This window comes from Miscanthus floridulus, chromosome 18, assembly GCF_019320115.1.
Source record: "Miscanthus floridulus cultivar M001 chromosome 18, ASM1932011v1, whole genome shotgun sequence".
NCBI classification, from domain to species: domain Eukaryota; kingdom Viridiplantae; phylum Streptophyta; class Magnoliopsida; order Poales; family Poaceae; genus Miscanthus; species Miscanthus floridulus.
Genome location: NC_089597.1, coordinates 115,128,902 through 115,148,419, shown reverse-complemented (window position 1 = coordinate 115,148,419; position 19,518 = coordinate 115,128,902). Strand labels below are relative to the sequence as shown.

Below are 19,518 nucleotides of genomic sequence, written 5' to 3'. Positions count from 1 at the left end.
ACAATAGTATATACTGGACATAATGTTTTATGTGCTATGCATCCCAGTGGATGCAGGCCCTGCTTATGGTACCGCCTTCAGCTCGATATTTTCTGAATAAAACCAGGTGAATCCACCCTTGGTTCTGTTGCTGACAAGCCGGTGTCCCCGACCTGTGAATGGGAGCTGGGCTTGTTTGGACGACGCCTAGGGACGCCGCGCCGAGGCTGCGACCGGCCGAAAGTTTGGTGCTCAAATTGTCCGCCGGAGATTTGGCGAGTTCTGGTGTAAAAAATGACTTGCTTGGTGTCGGCAAACTGCGGCGGCGCTGTAACTCTAGAAACCACTCAGAAACCAATCAAACACTGACCGAAAGTGCGGCGTCGGAGATGTGGCAGGCTTTGGCACTGTTGGGTAACCAACCAAACACGCTCTAATGCCAAAACAAAACTGCCAAATGCGCTTGCGTTTCTCAAAGTAGCGGCTGAGAAAGAGAAACCGTCATCGGCGACAGTCTAAGGGCGTCATCAACGGCAACAAGGAAATCGCGCAACGTGGAGATGCAAGGGAGTATAAAAAGAAAAAAACGTACCAGCTGTACACATTATAAAAGAGAGGAGAGTGTCGAAGAGTCTAAAGTTCTTTAGAGTTTGTGTGAGCCTACTGCTTTAACGGTCGCTAGTGAGTTTAAGATATTACAGAGATGCTCTGCCCACCCGCAAAAGGATTGGAACCAAGTCCTAACCTGGGAGCGCTTTGACACGCATCCGATGCAGTCTGACCAAGACCCGATCCACTTGAGTGCTTGGTGGGAGAAGACTGTGCCTAAGGTCGCAAAAGAAGAAAGGAGGCATTTCAATGGCTTGGTGATCTACACGTGCTGGAATCTATGGAAGGAAAGAAACCGAAGAATCTTCAATAATGTCTAGGAATCGGCTTCACAGGTCGCTGTGAGAATTAAGGAGGACATTGAGCAAAGAAAAAGGGCTTTAGAAAGGGGGGACTAGCAAGCCGGTGCTGGAGCTGCACCTGGGCTGTGGTTCTGTGTGTTTGCCACTTCTTTTTTCCTTTGCTTTCGCTTTTGATCGGACTAAAATATGTACATAAACTCCCTTTTATTCTACCTTAATTGAGAGGCAGAGCTCCTGCTGTTCATTTCAAGAATACTTGAGGTATTACTCGCTAATCAGACAACCTAGACTACATTGGGGGCTCACGCATGTCTGCTCGCACGGCACCTTGCTCGATCAGCCTTAGCCGGGTCCGGGAATAGCTGTTGCATGGCCTCTGCGTGGGAGGGGTTGAGTTGGTCGACGAAAATGATGTTGTATGCCTGCGTTGCTGTTATATTACTCTATTTCTCATCTTAATACAAAGATACGCAAACCTTTTGCGTATTTGAGAAAAAAAAACGGTCGCTAGTGAGTTCATATTCTGTCTTCTCTCATCCATTGTGGATACCTTTATCATGGGTCCTCATACTCCTGCCATGGGTCAATATTTGCCACCATGAAAGAAAGCGAGAAGTAAAGGTTTTGTAGCTCTAAACTGTAATCAACTCATGTTGGAGAAGGAAAAAAATTATGGAGCCTCAATACTCTTGCCATGGGTCTACATTTGCTACTCATGAAAGAAAGCAAGAAGTGAAGGTTTCAAGCCCTAAACTGTAACCGACTCGTGTTGGAGGCGGATAAAATATATGGGGCCTCGTACTCTTGCTATGGGTTTACATTTGCCACCCGTGAAAGAAAGCAAGAAGAAGGTGAAAGAAAGCGAGAATAATGCGAATGAGCGAAGGTTGGTGAGGTGTGGGATACGGAGAAAGGGATAGACGGAACTAATAGAGGTAAAAATAAGACCACGAAAGAAATTTACCACTTTTAATCCTGAGATCCATAATAAATGTTAGCTATAATAAAGAACTAATCATGTATGGGAAATTGATATAGCTTAGAATATAATTATTGTCTACATGTGTTGTAAGTTTTAAAAGGTGAAGACTAGCCACACGTGTGTGCCAAATTAAAGTCACGACATGTATGGGCTCGGGTTTGGCCGGCCATGCCACCACATGACTAGCATGACTTTAAATGTTTTGTGACTTCAAACTAACTGAGCGATGACGAGCCAAAAGATGGAAGGAGAGGGGTGGGAGTGAGTGATGGACCACAAAACTGAGAAGGGTTAAAGTTAGTGACAGAAGAAGGGGTAGAAGTAAGGAATGATAGACTGAAGGATAGAGGAAGAAATTTTCTTTCAAAGTCGAAGTGAGTAATGGAAGAAGAAAAATAGAAGTGAGGAATATGATAGACCAAGAATACGGAGGAAGATATTTCCTAATACATATGCATGTATACTCTATGGCCCATTCGCTTCGTTGAAAAAACAAGCTAAAACACTGTTCCGGCTGATTTGTTGTAAGAGAAAAATACTGTTTCGGCTAAAAAAAGAAGCTGAAAAGTACGAATTATAAGAGAAAGGAACATGGTCTATAGGTATATTTTTTTTGATAAAAACAATGGATATTCAGTTGAATTCATTTAATAAAGCTAGGCCCTGCTAGCTTGGGCGCTTGTTTAGAAGGACGGCAAAAAGCTCATCATCTCTGCAGAAGCAAGAGTGCTATCAGAAAATTCATAGTCCAATGTACTAGTAGTGGGAACAAAAAGTCTGACACGAGTAACGAGTCGAAGTCCTGATGTGGTAGTGTGGTAGGAATGTGCAAATAAAAAAGCTTCATTGAAGTCACTGAAACAGTATTAAATGGCAAGGAATGTGCAAATAAAAAAGCTTCATTGAAGTCACTGAAACAGTATTAAATGGCAAGGAATGTGCAAATAAAAAAGCTTAATTGAAGTCACTGAAACAGTATTAAAATGGCAGTAATAAAAATTCAAAAAAACATAAAAATTCAAAAAAAAAACGGCAAGGAATGTGCAAATAAAAAGCTTCATTGAAGTCACTGAAACAGTATTAAAATGGCAGTAATAAAATTCAAAAAAACATAAAAATTTCAAAATAAAAACGCGCCAGGTAGGGGTCGAACCTACGGCCTTCTGCTTAGGAAACAGACGCTCTATCCACTGAGCTACAGGCGCTTTGTTGTAAATTGATAACGAACATTTCTATACCTGAGATGCAAAGACAAATGCTGAAGCACTCCTAATTACTAATAGTTTTTCTAAAAAATATAAAGAAACAACGAAGGGCGAGAATAAATAGTTCCAATTAGTAAGGTTTGATGTTCTCTTATGAGGAGCATCGGTTATTGTTGTGAAATCCATAGAATGATAAGTTTAACTTTACATCCATTGACCATGTTGGATAATTATGACCATGAAAAGCGAGAGATCAAACTCTTTACTCACTTTGTTCCAACTAGCTTCAGGCAGATAAATTAAAATATCTATGGTAGTGTTGTAATAAAATGCAAAATAAATAGAAAATATGATTATTCTTGTATCGCTAGTGGATACCCCGTATTCATGATAACACTTTGGAGATAGTCACCATAGGCATGTTGCCCTCTAATAATTGGGGCATAGTCTGATGGCGCTTGTGCTTGCAATTTGTATTAACACATTTTCAAGGTAGTCAACAAAAGCAGTGTAGACCTTTCTTAATTCATATTTGATTTGCATACGCTTGTTGAGGATATTATTATGTCATGAATATAATGTAGATCATGCAGTAGTAACTATGTTACTACCTTGTGTATGGCTAATAGGAATATGAATTAAGGTAATCATCTTTGGAAAAAAAAAGATGTAGACCATTTATTCCAAATGTGACGTTGGGTATGCACATTGAGGATATTTCACTATATATTAGACATAGTGTAGATCCTGCTGTAGTAACTATGGGACTACCTTGTGTATGGCCAACATTCAAAATTTGGAACATTTGTGCTATACAAACAATAGGGTAATACATGTAATATATTTTGCATTAAAAATATAAGCACTTAGAGCTTTCATGGAAGCATAAATGAGCTTAACATAAAATGAAAATTACCAATAACAAAGTAATTGCAATGAAAGTATCATACAATTATGATAATATATGTTTGTTCGGTTTGCCAATTTAGACAACCACTTTGAACAATGTAATGCTAATTGTACATGTTATTGGGATTGTCTTGGGACAACACTTTGAATAGTAAAAAGTTTTCTAGAAAATATAGGATTTGAAAAACAAATTTACACGAGGTAAATTAAAAACTTTTTGCAGTAGCATACACATAATGCAAGTCTAAGGACCAGTGCGTTTAGAATGAATATTTACATAGGTAAATATGATACATTATAGTTTGTTTTTTAGTCTAAGGATGATGATCTGTTAGTCTGTAATATCTTTTGTATTGTCCGGCAATGAATTTACAGGATATTTAGGGCTTAAACATAAAGGTGCTATTGTTTGTCCTTCCATTTTGTATCAAGCATGAGACTTTATTAATGTAAAATGTCCAAACTTTATCACTTTAGCCGCATGGATTTGTGTCATTCTGCACTTCCCGTTCCACAGGCATGAAGGTCTCATGTCTATCAAGCATCGTCAACCATGAGACAAAGCGCATGTCCATCCAAATAGAGGTCTAGACTAGTTAGCGCATAGGCGAAGTCAGGCGCTGTTCGAGAACAATTTTCAGAGTCCGTTCTCGACGAACAGTTTTGTGGAGCGGTTCATTAGCGAATTGGAGATGATCAAGCCGAGCACCCAGCAGCAACAGGCGGTGGGCGATCCAGCACCGCGATGGCTCAAGCCACCAAGTGGTCTTGCGAAGGTTAATGTGGACGTGGCGATCTCCAAGAATTCAAGCAAGGCCTCGACAGCGGTCGTGGCTAGGGATGAGGATTTTCTAGGTGCCTCGGTGTTGGTCCTGCTGCGCCAATCCGAAAACAGCTGAGGTGGTGGCGTGCCGTGTGGTCCTGGCTTTGGCTAGTGACTTGGGCCTCCAAACTCTCCGGGTGGCGAGTGATTGTGTCAATGCAATTGCAAGCATCCATGGTGAGGGTTTCGGGAGGTACGGGCGAATCGTCCTAGAAACCAAGACCCGGACGGGAAGCTTCACAAGGGTGGATGAGTTTGTTCATGAAGGCAGACCCTCTAATGTTTATGCTCATTGTCTAACTAGGAGTTCTATAAACTTTTTGGTAGGAAGACATGTTTGGTTTGTTGCTTCTCCTGATGGAGTTTGTACTAGTTATCCTGATGAATAAAGAAGGGTGACACTTTGCTAAGAAAAAAGAGTTAGCCTACGATGGCGGTGGCGGCCATGCCCGTTGACGACGGCGGTGGCCGTGGAGTTTGCGCTATGGCTGCTGACGCATCAATGAGACGGCGGCGGTCTGGGGCGGTATCTCATCGGTGGAGTAGCTCTCCGACAGCGGGAGGAAATGGTAGATGAATGGAGTTGGGGATAGCATCAGCGACGGTTTGTGACTTTATCAATGCCAGTTGCCTCTTATGTCTGAATTGGGATGGGTGGTTTTTATGTGTTAACAATTCTAGTGGACTTGGGTCAGATTGTCCCATTCCATCTTCCCATATGATATCAATTTTATATATTTTTTATCTTCTAGGTGGACTTTTCATTCAATTTCTGACATTTATTTTGGATGTTGATTACTGTAGGGAAAGTGGTTTTAATTATGGCTTTTGCCACGAGTTTGTCAATCTAGGGCTTGGGTAGCATTGAAAAACTAACCAGTGGCGTAGCCAGGATTTGTAGCTATAGTGGTCCATTGTCTAAATTTTTTTAACCACTATAAATTTAACATGTCGGTACACAAGTATATGAATATGAAATACAAAGTGCAATTAAGGAAAAAACATACAAAGTTCATAAAATAGACAAGTATAGTTTTCTTAACATAAATTGAAATATTATATACCCATAATAGTTGATCACTCTATCTTGATTTGGTCTATCTGCTTTGCTAGATATATAGCTATTGCTATGCACCTAGATATAAAAGTATATGTTTATGTGCATAGCAATACCTATGTATCTAGAAAAGCCATATTGACTTACAATTTGGAACGGGAGAATATATTCTAATTAATGACACAGAATAAAATAAGGTTTTGTGTACCTTATATGGCTCGTGGCCAGTGGACATCTGATGGTGGATCGTTTTCGCTGATCATGTCTAGTGCCTGATGGCGTTAGTTTCTATCCCTAGGAGAGATTGGGGAAAATGACTAAACAAACAGGCTAATTGAATGAAGATTTTGAGACGTACTGCAGAGGACTCGTTGACTCACGTAGTCACGTGTGCTGCTGCAGTGCTGCTCGTCGTCCAGCTCATGCCACGATGCTGATGCCGCCGGCCCACCGCCGCCGCCGCTATGCGTATCTACGAAGCACAACACAGCAGCGATAGGAAGGGCGTAGGCCGGTCGTAGGGAGAAATACGAAGCATCACACTCTCACATGTATTCGCGAAACGCAAAAGGCCATAGCCCACGGACACTCCAGATGTATTGGCTGCTCAGCATCTGAATTTTCCTATATCTATGCCCACTGGATGGGCCGAGCACATGGTGGTCCTCAGAACACCCGGACCACCATGTAGCTCTGCCACTGCAAATTTCTTCTTGGTCGTGGGTCACCAACTACAGAGCAGGCTCTATTAATCATGGTGGAACACCCGGTGCTTTTCCTCATTATTTGACTCCTGCATGCATCATCTTCTTCAAAGTAACATTGACTTAACTCCACAAAATTTTGTGCCACAGCCCACAAGAGGTCAGAAGTATAAAAAAAATATTACTGAAACAAGGTAATTCTTGTTTGCACTTCTCATTGCCCATCCATTGAATCCAAAAATGTTTAAGGTAACTCATTGTTGTCCAGTAGAATGATTGATGATGTTTTCTTTCGCAGGCGTGGGCACCCACCTGAGGGCAATGACATTCTAGAAAAGATTCTTGATTATATTTTTACTCTATTTTGCAGAATCTCTTAGGTAACTCAGTGTTCTAACTTGGTCGGCTTTGACTTTGTGACTTGCTCTTCTTGACTTATTTCTGCACCTCTCTTTTTATAGGCATGATAATGGATTGAGGAAAAAGACTTGGAACTTTGGCAATACAATCTATTCTCGCCTGGAAGGATGTCATAAATCTCTTGGGTAACTCAGTGTTCTAACTTAGTCGGCTTTGACTTTGTAACTTGCTCTTCTTTACTTATTTATTGCACCTCTCTTTTTCTAGGCATGATAATGGATTGAGGAAAAAGACTTGGAACTTTGTTAGGATTCTTAGAGATGAAAATGGCAATACAATCTATTCCTGCCCTAGAAGGATGGCATATGAATGCTTGGCTTGCTGCTAGGACGGTGGATCATCAAGTGTATGTTGGGACAAGCGATCCCGAATGGGTTTAGGAGGGGAGAGTAGAGAGGAGAGGTGTGGGGTAGTTAGGGTTTGCATATGAGAGTGGAGAGAGGAGCCCCTTGCTCTCATGCTCCTGGCATTAGATATAGACAAATACAATTTACAAGTGACCCCTTGGTGGGGGAGGATTTCACAAGTTACTACACTAACTCCTATTGGGCCTCTTCATGGGGTAGTTGGCCCCATATTCCATATGGGCTCCCCAAGATGGCATATCAGCAATGGTGCGCCACTTTTTAGCACCTCAACGAACTGGTAGATGCCCGAAGGTGACACAAAACATTTATGATCGACTAGGAATCTTCCTACCTACTTGTAGACCCCTTTCCATTATATGTTTGCCTGTAGTTTAGTCCTTGTGACTTGAGGTCTCATGCGGCTATGGTATTCTATATTGTTGCAGTGAGTTCACAGCGGTATGATGTCGCATCATTTGTGCCCTCAACCGTACCACAGTGGTAGCTCCAAACCTAACCTCTTGGCAGCACCAATGCCATCCACTATGCCTACACCACCATCGATAATGGGATTGTTTAATGCTATGACAACGCAACACTAGATAAGTCTCTCCAAGCTTAAATCACTCTCCTTTTCTATTTTTACAATTTCTATCATTAACAAACTAAATCACTTTGATCTTCTATTTCAGCATGATACACTAGCTCAAGACTTGGAAAATGTTCTTGGTACTACACAGCTCTATGTCTTGCCAATAACCACACACCTTGAAGAAATCAGAAACTTAAGTAACAATGCCATGACCATCCCTAATGATGGCATGGTTTCTGCACACAACATACAAAACATTGTAAGTGAGTCTATTGAGTGATGATTACAATTTTAGTTTACTTCTCTTTAGTTGTGATTATAATCTTCAGTTCACTAACACCGTGCATTACCAATTGTTGGGGATAAGACGTGAAGTAAATATCATTCAAGCACAATGCAAGTCAATATGAAGCTATATGTTCAAGGAAGATTCTCCTCGTCGTTCTTATCCCTTTGAAGGACCTGACCGATCACATCATAGAGATGTTAGATGCATGTGTGGAGCTGATAACTAGACTGTTGGGTCATTGGTAGATGTGGTAGGGCCATTGGTGCCTAGCCACCAGAAATTTAACACTCATCATAATCAGTGTATGGGTGTTAGCAACAATGGAGGGGAATTTGGGGGAAGGAGCCAGAGAGGCATGGAGAAGGGGAAGAAGACGAGAAGTAGCGGGGACAATTTTATTCAGAGTTTAGAGTTTTGGGTTACAATTGTTCATACCTTCTCTCTCATGCCATCACTCATACATATAGGCCCTGTTTGGTTCCAGGTGACTAAAGTTTAGTCACTCCATTTTGGACCCTTTTAGTCCCTAAAGTGCCAAACAGGGTGACTAAAAGGTGACTAAAGTCTTTTAGTCCTTTAGTCACTTGGGGTGACTATAGGGGACTAAAGGCCCAAAAGGACAACTCATGTCCCTCATTATTGCCCTGTTCCCCACCCTGCACATGCATTAAATAGGGGTGTTTTAGTCTTTATTCATCAGCTTTAATGGCATTCAGTCTCTGGATCCAAACAGGGTAGGGACTAAACTTTAGTCCATGGACTAATAGAACCAAATAGGCCCCTAGTTCACCCATTCCGGACCACATATTCGCGTACTACTGGGCTTCAACGATCTCTTGGGCCTTTGCTTGTCCGTACTGGGGCTCCTCTTGTTCAACTTCATCAGTTAGCGTCTGCTCACCGGCACAACAGTCCTGGTGCTGACATTCTAGAAGTGGGTATAGTGAGGGTGGGGAGGGAGGTTAGGTTCCAGGATTAGGGATCTGATACTAAATGTTAGCAACAGTGGAAGGGAATTTGGGGAAAGAGCTAGAGAGGCTTGGAGAAGGGGAAGAAGACGAGCAGTAGTAGAGACAAGTTTATTCAGAGTTTAGAGTTTTGGGTTACAATTGTTCATACCTTCTCTCTCACGCCATCACTCATACATATAGGCCCTGTTTGGTTCTAGGTGACTAAAGTTTAGTCACTCCATTTTGGACCCTTTTAGTCCCTAAAGTGCCAAATAGGGTGACTAAAAGGTGACTAAAGTCTTTTAGTCCTTTAGTCACTTGGGGTGACTAAAGGGGACTAAAGGCCCAAAAGGACAACTCATGTCCCTCATTATTGCCCTATTCCCCACCCTGCACATGCATAAAATAGGGGCGTTTTAGTGTTTATTCATTAGCTTTAATGGCATTTAGTCCCTGGATCCAAACAGGGTAGGGACTAAACTTTAGTCCATGGACTAATGGAACCAAATAGGCCCCTAGTTCACCCATTCCGGACCACATATTCATGTACTACTGGGCTTCAGTGATCTCTTGGGCCTTTGCTTGTCCGTACTAGGGCTCCTCTTGTTCAACTTCATCAGTTAGCGTCTGCTCACCGGCACAACAGTCCTAGTGCTGACATTCTAGAAGCGGGTATAGTGAGGGTGGGGAGGGAGGTTAGGTTCTAGGATTAGGGATCTGATACTGAATGTTAGCAACAACGAAGGGGAATTTGGGGAAAGAGCTAGAGAGGCTTGGAGAAGGGGAAGAAGACGAGCAGTAGTGAGGACGAGTTCATTCAGAGCAGAGTTTTGGCTTACAATTGTTCATACCCTCTCTCTCTCTCTCACGCCATCACTCATACATATGTTTATCCATTCTGGGCCACACACTCATGTACTGGGCTTCAGCGATCTCTTGGGCCTTGCTGGTCCGGACTGGGCCTCCTCTTGTTCAACTTCATCAGTTAGTGTCTGCTTACCATCTCCTATTGCCGGCACAATAGTCCTGGTGCTAACAATGGGCTACAAGCTTGCCAGGGACCTAATTTCCCCCTAATTTTCTCACTCATGACCTTAGGTCAAATCTTCCCCTGCAAGATGTTAATATTTCTATCCAAGGCCCACACATAGATACACCTACCAAACCTCCAAAATAACAACTCAGAATTTGTGTGACGTAACACAAAGCTACTGCCCCATATCTTCACCAGAGATTATGTGTTAAAAGTAAACATTGTGTAATATAAACACGTGATGTGCACCAAGAACCACAGCAGCAAAACTGTTTCCAACAACACCAGGTCACATCTTTGCTCCTCTGGAGATTGAGATGTTTCCGTACGGTTCCCTGCCGCTAAGTAACCTTGATGTAATCACAAGTTGTTAAAGCTACAAAACAAACATTCCTCATTAAATAATGTGTTCCATTCAAGCATTACAATTAAACTCAGTGCTATCATAAAAAGCATTATGTTCTATTCTTCATGTCATGGTTAAATTAAACATGTCACATGGCTTGAGAACTCATGTTTACCTTCATCTTCTGTTCCTCTTGCTCCTCTGGTGAACCCCCTGCAGTAATTACAGCAAGAATGCTTCAAATATTTTATCAAAAAAAAGAATGCTTCAAGCGAATTTGTCGCGAGAGAAAAACATTACAATTAAACTGAGTGCTATCATAAATACAACAACACATGTAGGCCCTATTCGTTTTGCTGAAAAGCCAGACTGAAAGGTACTATTCGTTGATTTGTCGTGAGAGAAAAACATTGTACCATGGCTGATAAGGCACGCTGATAAGTTCAAGCAAATACAAGTTCTTTTCATCAAGAAAAAAAGGTTGAAATACAATATAAGTTGATAATCAGGAATATAGTTGTGCTTAGTGATTATAGGTAAGCCAATTGATCACATTGCCAAAAGAGAAAGAATGAGATATGCCATATAGCAGCTAGAAGACTCAGTAGTTGCTGTTGAAGTGTATAAGTGCATTGCCCACCTCTTTATGAAAGCTTAAGTGTTGGGTATCGATATTAGGGATACCCGGAGGAAGGAAGTTAATGTCCATGAACGTTAATTCATCCAGACAGTCCAAGACGTATTTAAGGTCTCGCCTAACCCCGAGGGCGCGGGCTCTGTCTCACCCAACCCCGAGGGCGCGGGCCCTGTCTCGCCTGACCCCGAGGGCGCGGGCTCCGTCTTGCCAGAACCCTCGGGCATGGGTTCCGTCTCGCCCGAGGGGGATCCATACCACCTCCAACCACTACGGGTCTAAGAGTATGACCCTAGGGTCAAACTTCTGACACCGGGAGGGAAGCAGGCATGTCTCGATGTGACCTGTGGCCACGATGGACCATACCTAGGGGCTCACATTGCCAATAGTGTTGGGCATGCCGCGCGCTGTGCTGCCTAATCCTCGTACGGCTTCTGACAGGAGTACCTGTTGACCTCATCCCACCGAAATGGAGTGGAGCGTCACGACCGGCTGATGACGCCTGCTTATAGCGCTAGTGATGAACAGGGCCACGATGTGGAGCCATCCCCATCATCATCTATAGGACCGGTGGGACCCATATAAAGGAGATGAAGGACGACGTGACCCTAGATGCCTTCTTCTCCCTCGCTTTTCTCCTTTTCTCTCTCTATAACCTGCGCCTTCCCCTTCATCGATAAAAGGGAAAGCAGGACGCCCCATGGGAAAGAGGCACAAGCACACGACTGAACAAGCTCAACAAGACTCAACTATGTTCAATCTTTTCACTAGAGACTTGGGACCTTCTCCCTCTTTCGTCCATTTGTAACCCCTACTACAAACTAGTGCCGGTAACATGAGCAGCAGCAGACTAGATGTAGGGGCATTCTACCCCAACCAGTATAAATCCTTATGTCCTTCGAGCACACCATCGGGGCTAGACGCGTAGGTACAATTTTACTAGCCAATGGTTCGAAACACCGACATTAAGCTATCAGGAAGAGGTGGTCATGCATTTATACACACTTCAACACCCCCACTCACGTGCAGCCAAAGATGAAGGCACAAATGTGGACTAGCAGAGAAAATATCAGATGGCTAAGTAAGGGTTAGGTGGGTGCATTTAGAATAGGACAAAGTCACCCACAAAAAATGAGGACAATATATGTAAAATAAACATTATTTGTAGTCTGAAGTTCCCATTCTCTTCCCGATTTCACCCTAACGACAGCTGCCGCCGCTGCCCCTGTCTCCACCACCACTGGTCCCCCCTACCTTCCCCCCTCAAGCATCATGCTAGGGCGGGAGTGAGTGGGGATCCATCATTTTTATTAAGTTTCCTAGTAGATCGAGTCCTTTAGGGTTAGGGTCTCTCCATACCAAGTTTCTTGGCATTGGGGATTTATTTGTGACAGAACCGTCCAAAATAATGCACTTACGGGGGCGCTCGTCTTTCATTAGACACTAAGCACCCCGAAAGCAAGCTACAACAGGCAGGTTCTGTCGGACACGCCCCAAGGGAGAGCCCAAAAGGTCCACATTTTCCCCCAAGGATCTAATAATGAGAATGAGTTACAATACTTAATCCATTTCATACATCTAGAGTTCTTAGAAATATATTATTACAATTCTAAATTCAGAGCGCGGAATATTAAATAGCGGAATGAAAATACACATCTAGCGGTAACGAACAAGGATCCGTCTGTGCCCACCAGAAGAATCCTTCATACAATGGCTACTCCTCAAGCATTACCTGCAATAGGGGTAAATAAACCTTGAGTACACAATGTACTTGCAAGACTTATCTGACTAGTCGGAATAGTTTCCCGACTCTAAGGAATATGCAAAGATTTATGGTTTGCTGGTTTCCTTTTTGCAGAAAGCAACACTAAGAGTGAGTCCTTATTTATGTTATTATTAGTAGCCATGATTAATTTATTCTCTAGCCATTCTATATAAGCACCTGTTCTACTTTCAAGCAAGAGTTAAGCAATCAGTTCTATTTCATCATCTTCCATCTTTCAGTTCTTACTACGGTGCTGACCATAGACAAGCCATACCAGATTGCCCAGCAATTCGTAAATCAATGCCCCTAGCTAGGTACCCTGAAAACACACGCCCTGCTTGTACCCTAGGCACAAGCAGAACTAACCCATCACCCTCTTGTCATGGGGTCTAGGTCCCCGTCCAAACTTAGACTCCAAGCTCCCGCTCCTAAGTCCCGGACTTAATGCGGTGCAAGGACCTCCACCATCCTCGCCTCTAATTAGTTGGTCCAAAAAGAGCTAGAACCCACGACAAGAGAGCAACAAGTCTTCCCTATGCCTATACCCAAGTATGTGCTCGGGAGAATAAATCCGTGACTTGCCTGGAGACTTATGTAATGGCCGGTCCTTAACCGACACAGACAGGGAAAAAGTGTAACCAAGTCATGCCTTGTTGGCCACAGGACACAACCTCTTACACCCACCAATACCCAAATCATATCCCTGCCCGGTCCCATTTTTTCCTTTCCACCATTTTATCATGAGTGATCATAATTATCGCCTATTGTGAGTAACGGCAGGTTACTCACGCAACCGATACCCTGAACATAACAGCTACTCGACCTATACTAGTAGGACTCATAGGTAAGTATATCTATGCATGTAGTTTTCATAAAATATCTGTAACGTAAATGCACATCATATATATATATATTTAGTAATCATTAAAAAATAGGGGTTATGCATCGAGGCTTGCCTTGGGCAGGCGGTGGGTCAACAAAGTCAGCAACGAATGGCTCCGGGGCTCCCTCCTATACGATAATCTTCTTCTCATACTCCTCAATGACCTCCTCATAGTCCTGTTCGTCCGTAGGCACGAACTCTACTAACTCGTGATCTACATGCATGAAATGATGATGCAACACTTAGTAATATGGCAACAGAAACTCTTAAAATCAAAATACATCCATCAAGCTACTAAGCTAGTCCTACCGACTAAGGTGCTAAGTTACCTACTGCTACCACTAATAAGTATGAAGCATGACATATATTATCTTAGCAATCAAAGGTATTCTTACTCTTAATACTGATTTACTCTATATATGATAAAACAAGGGGTACAAGCTACTCTATTTAACAACCTACTCTAGGGTTATAAAATTTATAGTGAGTACATAATAATCTAATGAACCTACTGTACAAATTTTATGGCTAAAGCTATCATCAATTTGCCACAAAAATTCCTACAAATATTAAGCTAAATAATACTAAGCTTTCTAAAGTGAATTTATGAGTCTATCATTACCACAGCTAACTGTAAACTAACTACACCAACAGATAGATAACATTTTTTGTGAACCTAACAATTTTTGTTTCACTATTTTTGGATATCTATAGAATTTACTATTATTTTTCAAAGTTCAGCTCAAAACTAAATTAAATAAACCTTTACTAATTCACTAGAAAATAAAAAATGTAAATCTACCACGTGGCCCAAAGCGCGAGTGGCTTGGCCCACTCTGGCGCAACGCGCGCACATGGGACGCACGACGTGGCCCAATTCGCGCGACGACAGCCCACGACGGGGAGGACCCGCGCGCGCCGATCATCTTGCAAAAACGCCCTCAGCCTACCCGGTAATCACGCGAACACTAAGAGCACTATTTCATCAGTCTGCTCTCTTACAACTATGCCCCTTCCCCTTTCCATCTTTACCACAGCCATACCCTCGCCCCCCACGCGTGCACTAGCGCGGCGGCGCTGGCACCGGGCGGTTACGTCGGCTAGACCAGTCCCTCCTCGCCCCCACTAGCGAGTCGATACCTACCTAGGCATGAGCGCGAGACGTTGGGTGAAGAAAGCATGAGCTGGGACATTGTAGTAAGGCCAGACCACGGTGGTGGAGCTCCTACAATCATGGTGGTGGCGTTTCGGTGAGTTACAACAATGCTGAGGTAAATAGGACAGTGAGTGAGCTCTAGGCACTCACCACGGACCCAGAAGAGGTGGTGGTTAGACCAGACGGTGCGGTGGTGCGCCGTGGTGGCAAGGCTGTGTTAGGTGAGACTAGAGGGTGGTAGTGACTAGGCAAGGGTGCGTAGGGTGATGAGTAGGTGGAGGAGAAGTTGGCCATGCAACGAATTGAACACGAGCAGCACTAGAGAGGGGCTTGCCATCGACGCATAACGACACGGTCTTATTGACCCGGCAGGAAGGAAGCTCTAGATTGGAGCATGGCACGGTAAGGCTCACTACAAGCTAGGGTCAGGTGGTTGGCTGACTACGTAGTGGAGCCATAGATGGGGTTAATTGGATTGAGGTGGCTCCACCAGGCCGAATTGAGAGGCATGGGTCCGACGACCATGGTGACAGCGGAACAAGGGGACGGCTGGCATGGCTATGCTCAACGTTGTCGTGGCGTGGCGTGGCTGTCAACTCAAAGCACAAATGCACACGGGCTATAGGGTGATGGGGGGATAGTGAAACGTGCTCTAAACATTGGCCGCATGGCCATAAATCACAAGCCAATGACAGCAGCTTGGTCCTACGCACCGCAGTGGATGGCGCCGGTCAGCACAACGCCGTATCGAGCATGATGTGATGGCCAAGGCATACAAGGCAAGCCCATGCACATGCAACCATGAAGGGTCAGCAACAGTAGTGGCCGTGCAAGCGATGGTCAGAGCGCAATGCGACCGGGGACACAGCTTGACATGACGGCGAGCAGAGTGGCTCAGGCGAACACGACGGTGGGTAGAGCGGCAAGGCTCACTGGGCCCCAATGTGCATGGTGCATGTGGGTGCATGCGTGTTTGCTTGCAGCGACACTGGCCAAGTCACGGTGACCGCGGCCAAACGCTGCAACCGCTTGGAAACGTGTCTTGCACGCTTTTTAAAGCATCCCAAAAACCCATCTCAATGCTTTAATTGCTAAACCAACTATTTAACACTCGAGATGGTATGTCAAGCTACTAGAACACACCCTAGGACCATACCACTACTTAGCCTGATTCTTCTATGAAAATTGTCGAACTTAGCTTCATCAAAGCGTTGTCCGACTTAGTATTCCAACATCTAGAGCTTCTAAATACGCCTCCATGCGGATTTCCCAATAAGGAAAATCATCTCCCTCAAAGATAGGAGGAGGACCATCCTCATGAGACATCTTTCTCTAGGTGGTAAAGCCTAAATACGTGAGCATGAGGCTCTGATACCAATTGAAAGGATCAAGATGCCCAAGAGGGGAAGGGTGAATTAGGCTAATTCTAAAATTCTTTGCAATAATTAAATTCTACAGTTAGCCCACTTCATCCCTTGTGCCTAGAAAGTGTTCTTATTGTTCTACCATACAAAAGTTTAGCAACCTATGTTCCAATTCTACTCTAGTATGGCAATTCTATGAATGTAAAGACAAGAATTGAATTGCTCAAAATAAATGCTTAAAGTAAATAGAGAAGGAGGAACATGGCGATGTTTTGCCAAGGTATCAGAGAGTCGCCACTCCCCACTAGTCCTCGTTGGAGCACCCGCACAAGGGTGTAGCTCTCCCTTGATCCACGTAAGGATCAAGTGCTCTCTACGGGTTGATTCTTTGACACTCTGTCGTGGTGAATCACCCACAACCGCTCACAACTTGAGTTGGGTCATCCACAAGCTCCGCCGGATGATCACCAGGCTCCTAATCACCACCAAGCATCAACATTTTGTGCTTGTGTTACCATTTGCTTATGGGAGACATGAGTATCTTCATTTTCTACTCTCACATCTTTATCACCATCTTGTGGCACATTTGATGAAGAAGGTGGATTGATTACTTGTACATCATCTTCATCATCTTGAGGCTTGATGTCTCCAATAGGAATATTCTTCATGGCCTCCCTCAATGGTTCATCACCTATATCATCAAGATTCTCATGTGCTCCTTGGGAGCCATTAGATTCATCAAATTCCACATCATATATTTCTTCAACCAAGCTGGTGGCATGATTAAATACTCTATATGCTTTGGACTTTGATGAGTAACCAACAAGAAAACCAATATCACAATGTCTTTGAAACTTTCCTAGGTGTTGTCGCTTCTTGTAGATGTAGCATTTGCAACCAAACACCCTAAAGAAGGAGACGTCTGGCTTCTTCCCATTGAGCAACTCATAAGGTGTCTTGCCAAAAAACTTTTGAAGGAATAAGCGGTTTGATGCATAACATGTGGTGTTGATAGCTTCCGCCCATAGAGCTTTGGGGGTGTTGTACTCATCAAGCATTGTTCTTGCTAGTGTGATTAATGTCCGGTTCTTTCTCTCAACTACATGATTTTATTGAGGAGTATATGTTGCGGAGACCTCATGCTTGATCCCAACTTCATCACAATAGGCTTCAATGTTTGTGTTGTCAAATTCTTTCCCATTATCACTTCTAATCTTCTTGAGCTTCACCTCAAACTCATTTTGTGCTCTCTTGGTAAACTTCTTGAAGCATGATGCAACTTCAGATTTGTCATGAAGGAAGAACACCCATGTATATCTTGAGTAGTCATCACCAATCACAAGACAATAAAGATTTCCTCCCAAACTCTTGTATGTTGTTGATCCATATAAGTCCATGTGAAGGAGCTCTAACACTCTTGTTGTTGACATGAAATCTTTTGTAGGATGAGTATTTGCAACTTGCTTGCCAGCTTGACATGCACTACAAAGCTTGTTCTTTTCAAATTTCACATCCATCAACCCTCTCACCAATTCATTCTTCATTAGCTTCTTGAGTGAGCTCATCCCAACATGAGCAAGTCTTCTATGCAATAGCCACCCAAGTGATGTTTTGGTGAATAGGCAAGTCTTTAAGTTAGCATCTTCAGAGGTGAAATCTACTAGATATAGGTTATTGTATCTAAATCCCTTGAATATCACTTGATCATCATCTTTCTTGGATACAACCACTTCCTTCTCGGTAAATAGGCATTGAAAGCCAAGATCATACAATTGACCAATTGATAGCAAGTTGAAGCTCAATGAAGCAACATATAGCACATTTGAGATTGAATGGTCATTTGATATTGCCACTTTGCCCAATCCTTTAACTTTGCCCTTTAAATTATCTCCAAATGTGATTCTTTCTTGTCCATCTACTTCTTTATCTAGTGAGGTGAACATACGAGGATCACCGGTCATATATTGTGTGCAACCACTATTAATTACCCAATGACTTCCACTGGTCTTGTAGTTCACCTACACACAAGAGATCAAGCTTTAGGAACCCAAACTTGTTGAGGGCCCTTGACTTTCTCAACAAGTGACTTTGCAACCCAAATTTTCTTAGGCCTATTCTTGTTGGGAGGTCCTAAGAACATAACTTTCATCTTTCCACTTGAGTCCTTTCTAAGCATGTAATGAGCATTGAAAACAAAGGGTCTAGTATGCTTGGGCAATAGTTGTGGTGGTGGAGTTTGACACTCATGGGCAAAGTGACCTTCTTGTCCACACTCAAAACACCTCTTTGGCTTTGGCTTTGACTTGTGTTGTTGTTTTTTTTTGCTTGAGCCTTCTTCTCTTGGTTTGCCAAGTACCCAATGCCACTTATATCCATCTTCATGATGATGTTTATTAGCAACTCACTTTAAAGATGCTTGCCTCTTGTGAACTTGCTCAATCCAATCTTGAGATGTTCTTTTTCCAATTTGAGCTTCTTGTTCTCTTCTTTGAGTGCATCATCATTTTTCTCCTCCTTGAGTCTCTTCTTCTCTTCTTTGAGCTTCTCATTCTCAAGAATCAAATCACCATCATGATCAAGAGTTTCTAACACTATAGTGTTGGTGGTTTTGAGCTCTTTAAGATCTTTCTTGAGCTTTTTATTATCATGCTTGAGCTTGACATACTCATCATAGTTGTCGGTTTCAACCACTTGCTTGCCTTTGCTACTAGATCCTTGCTCAATGCTCTCAACAATTAAATCATCACATGATGTAGCTATATCAGTCTTAACAACATCGTTAGTAGCATCATGTGGCTCATTGGATAAAAATTCTTGAGCAATAACAAGATTATCATGATTGATCTTGAGAGATGTATATTCTTCTTTTAGCATATTGTGGCTAGTGATGAGCTCATTATGTATCCTCTCAAGTTTATCATGTTTTTCTTTAAGCTCTTTCTTAGAAGATTTGAGCTCCTTGAGTTTGGATGACATAGCATCATTTGCTTCTCTAAGCTCAACACTAGCCTTTTCCACTATGTCACATTTATCTAAAAGAGAGTCATTCTTAATTTCTAGCATTTCATTCTTAGCTCTTGACTTTCTAATGATCTTAGTATATTGATTTAGCAATTTAACAAGATCATTATATGAAGGTGATTCAAATTCATCATCATCACTATCACTA

The 19,518-nt window shown here is 42.8% G+C and overlaps 1 non-coding gene across 1 annotated transcript; it reads right to left on the bottom strand.

Moving 5' to 3' along the window:
- Positions 1-3,004: 3,004 nt before the first annotated feature.
- Positions 3,005-3,077, bottom strand: TRNAR-CCU (transfer RNA arginine (anticodon CCU)). The gene has a single exon. It is a non-coding gene; the product is annotated as a tRNA-Arg (tRNA).
- Between the last annotated feature and the right edge of the window lie 16,441 nt (positions 3,078-19,518).